The sequence below is a fragment of the Ahaetulla prasina genome, chromosome 10 (genome assembly GCF_028640845.1).
Source record: "Ahaetulla prasina isolate Xishuangbanna chromosome 10, ASM2864084v1, whole genome shotgun sequence".
Lineage (NCBI taxonomy): Eukaryota > Metazoa > Chordata > Lepidosauria > Squamata > Colubridae > Ahaetulla > Ahaetulla prasina.
This window is the reverse complement of record NC_080548.1, coordinates 29616047-29620367: the sequence shown is the minus strand read 5'-3', so window position 1 is coordinate 29620367 and position 4321 is coordinate 29616047.

Sequence of the window (4321 nt, the reverse complement as noted above, 5' to 3'; positions counted from 1 at the left end):
AAAGACAAAAAGAGGGAAGAAAGAAAAAGAACGAAAGAATGAGAGAGAGAACAAGAGGAGAAAGAACAAAGGAAAGAAAGAGAAAGACAGAAAAAGAGGGAAGAAGAAAGAAAGAGATACAGAGCAAGACGAGGAGAGAAAGAACAAGAAAAGAACAAGAGGGAGAATGAGAGAAAGAGAGAGACAGAGAGAGAGAAAGAGAGAGCAAGAGAAAGACACACACACAGAGCGAGAGACAGAGATCAATCTAGGTTAGGGAAGAGACTGACTTCTTTTTGTCAGAATTATTTCTCTGCTCTTTGGCTCTCCCACCTTCAATCCCGAACCGGAAATGTGCTCAGATATTCCCATGCACTTACTGGCACATTTATAATATATTTATGTTTCGATATATCTTTCCTGACATGCCCGCTTTGTGCAAAGAGCGTCTTTCCTTCCCCTAGGAAAAAAAAATAAAAAATTGCCTTCGGTGCATATATTTATCTGAGCTGGGTGGCGGTTTGTGGGCCTCATAAATCATGCAAATAATGCATCTCTATATTGAAATATTTTAAAAATGCAGATTCCAGGTAGCGGTTGTGGGTATTGTCTACACTCATCACAGTAGATTTGAAGGAACCCAGGGACGAATGAAACACGGAGGAATGAGGGTCTAGCTGCAAATGACGCAGGTAATGGCTGTGGCTCGGGATGCGAGGATGAGCCAGGGCATCATGTCCCAAAAAAGTCAAAATGGCAGCTACGATCACGTGGTCAAAGCCTCACCCTTTTTAAATCTTGCAGTTTACGTGCACCGCATGCAGTTATAATTAGTGGTGGGTTTCAATTTTTTTTACTACCGGTTCTGTGGGTGTGGCTTGGTGGGCGGGGCATGGCTTGGTGGGCGGGGCTGGGGAAGGATACTGTAAAATCTCCATTCCCACCCCACTCCAGGGGAAGGATATTGCAAAATCAGTATTCCAGCTGGGACTCGGGAGGCAGAGAATAGATGGAGCAAGGACCAGTCAGATTTTTTACTCCCGGTTCTCCAAACTACTCAAAATTTCTGCTATCGGTTCTGCAGAACTGGTCACAACCTGCTGAAACCCACCTCTGGTTATAATGCGTGTGATGCATGTGAAATGCAATATAAATTACTATATAAGAAGATGTTGAGACTCTGGAAAGAGTGCAGAGTAAGGAAACAAAGATGATTAGGGGACTGGAGGCTAAAACGTATGAAGAACGGTTGCAGGAACTGGGCATGTCTAGTATGGTGAATGGAATGGAATGGAATGGAATGGAAGAAGAAGAGAAGAGAAGAGAAGAGAAGAGAAGAGAAAAGAGTTGGAAGGGACCTTGGAGGTCTTCTAGTCCAACCCTCTGCTCAGGCAGGAAGCCCTATATCATTTCAGACAAATGATTATCCAACATCTTAAAAATTTCCAGTGTTGGAGAATTCACAATTTCTGCAGGCAAATTGTTCCACTGATTAATTGTTCTAACTGTCAGGAAATTTCTCCTTAGTTCTAAGTTGCTTCTCTCCTTGATTAGTTTCTACCCATTGCTTCTTGTCCTGCCTTTAGGTGGTTTGGAGAATAGTTTGACTCCCTCTTCTTTGTGGCAACCCCTGAGATATTGGAATACTGTGTCATGTCACCACAGCCTAGTCCTTCTTTTAATCAGACTATTAGACATACCCAGTTCCAGCACCTGTTCTTCATATGTTTTAGCCTCCAGAAGGACTAGGAGTGAAATGATAGCAGTCTTCCAATATTTGAGGGGCTGCCCCAAAGAAGAGGGGGGGTTCTACCTATTCTCGAAAGCACCTGAATGCAGGACAAGAATAAAACAGATGGAAACTAACCAAGGAGAGAAGCAACCTAGAACTAAGGAGAAATTTCCTGACAGTGAGAACAATTAACCACGCTTGCCTCTTGTGGGATGCTCCAACACTGGAGGTTTTTAAGAAGAGATTGGACAAACATTTGCCTGAAATGGTATAGGGTCTCCTGCTTGAGCAGGGGGCTGGACTAGAAGACCTTCAACGGCCCCTTCCAACTCTGTTATTCTGTGAAGCTAGCTGCCATTTTGACTTTTTTGCAGGGGTGAAATCCAGCAGGTTCTGACAGGTTTGGGAGAACCGGTAGCGGAAATTTTGAGTAGATCGGAGAACCAGCAAATATCACCTCTGGCTGGCCCCAGAGTGGGGTGGGAATGGGGATTTCGCAATATCCTTCCCCCAGGAGTGGGGTGGGAATGGGGATTTTGTAGTATCCTTCCCCTGCCACGCCCACCAAGCCAAGCCACGCCCACCAAGCCCACAGAACCGGTAGTAAAAAAAAAAAAGGATTACACCACTGCTTTTTTTGATATGAATGTCCGTGAAGGCGGAAGAATCGGCTGCGAAGATAGGTTGTACGTTCCCACCTCCTGAACTGCAGGGGGAAACAGGATACTTACAAGTTACACAGGACAGCTGGGATTTGCCTATCCCCAAACAAATTAAAAAAAAAAGAAGAAGAAGTTTATTTTTAGTAGCTCGCTCATCCAAGTTGACTGTCCTCCAGAGAGCAAAACGCCTGTGCAAACCAGTGATATTCACAGGGAGCAAATGGAAAGAATAGAATGGCTTGAGGAAAGAGGCGAGAGGAGGGGGATTCCAAACCGATATTGCCCTTGTTGGAACAAGAAGAGAGAATAAACAGGGTGGGAAGAGACCTTGGAAGTCCTCTACCCCAACCCCCTGTTCAAAGCCGGAGACTTTATATTGTTTCGGAAAAACGGCTGTCCAATCTCTTCTCAAAAACCTATGTTATTGGACCATTCACAACTTCTGGAGGCACGCAGTTCCACAGGTTAATTGTTCTCAATGTCAGGAAATTTCTCCTAAGTTCTAGGTTGCAGTTTCCATCTGTTGCTTCTTGTCCTGCCCTCAGGTGCTTTGGAGAATAGGTTGACCCCCCCCCTCTTCTTTGGGGCAGCCCCTCAAATATTGGAAGACTGCCGTCATGTCACCCCTGGTCCTTCTTTTCATTAGACCAGTTCCTTCAATCGTTCATCATATAATTTAGCCTTATTCACTCAACAACTGTGACAAGAAAGGTCATGAAGAGGGATGGGGTGGGGGAAATGCACAATTGTCTCGCTTAGCAACAGAAATTTTGGACTCTGTTGTGGTCGTAACCCAAGGACTACCTGTAATAGTTTGGTCTAATGGTGAAGGTGCTGGCCTAGAAACCAGGAGACAGTGAGTTCTAGTCCAGCCTTAGGCATGGAAGCTGATTGGGTGACTTTGAGCCAATCACCAGGAGATTGTGAGTTCTAGTCCCACCTTAAGCACAAAAGCCGACTGGGTGACTTTGAGCCAATCACCAGGAGATGGTGAGTTCTAGTCCCACGTTAGGCACGAAAGCCAACTGGGTGACTTTGGGCCAATCACCAGGAGATGGTGAGTTCTAGTCCCACGTTAGGCATGAAAGCCGACTAGGTGGCTTTGAGCCAATCACCAGGAGCTTGTGAGTTCTAGTCCCATCTTAGGCACGAAAGCTGACTGGGTGACTTTGGGCCAGTCACTTTCTTCAGCACCATTGTAACTTCAAACGGTCGCTAAACAAGCATTTATAAGTTGAGGACTACCTGTAGAGGCCATTCCTGACAAGGTGCTTGGGGACTGTGAATTCCCTAATGTCTCTCTGGGCCAAGCCCTTGTGGGGTCTCCTATTTCCTCTCCCCCCCACTTCACCCGCCCCCGCCCCCCGCCGGAGTCTTCTCATGTCTTCTGCAACCCAAACTATTGCATTGATGGAAGTTCCTGGAATAGGAGCTGATCTCAGCAAAGCATCTGCAGCCAACAGAGGAGAGGCAAATCAATATCCCAGCTAAGCAGCCAAGTAAGGTGGGGGATGGGGGGGATGAGCAGTGGAGAGGGAAACCCCAGGAAGAGTAGCTGAGGGGTATTCCTGGAGGAGAGGGGATCGGTTCAGTGGCGGTAAAAGTACGGTTTGACTTTACACTTGGATAAGAAAAACCAAAAAGCACAAGTATAGAATAGCTTGCTCTACAGCAGATAACTGTCAGAGGGAATTGTAGACAACTACTGTACTTAAATATGAGCCTGCAGTGTGTTGCAGATACAACAAAGGTGTTGAAACCTTAGAAAAAGTGCAGAGAAAAGCCACAAAGATCATTAGGGGACTGGAGAATAGAGTAGAGTAGAGTAGAGTAGAGTAGAGTAGAGTAGAGTAGAGTAGAGGAGTAGAGTAGAATAGAGTAGAGTAGAGTAGAGGAGTGGAGTGGAGTAGAGTGGAGTGGAGTGGAGTGGAGTGGAGTGGAGTAGAGT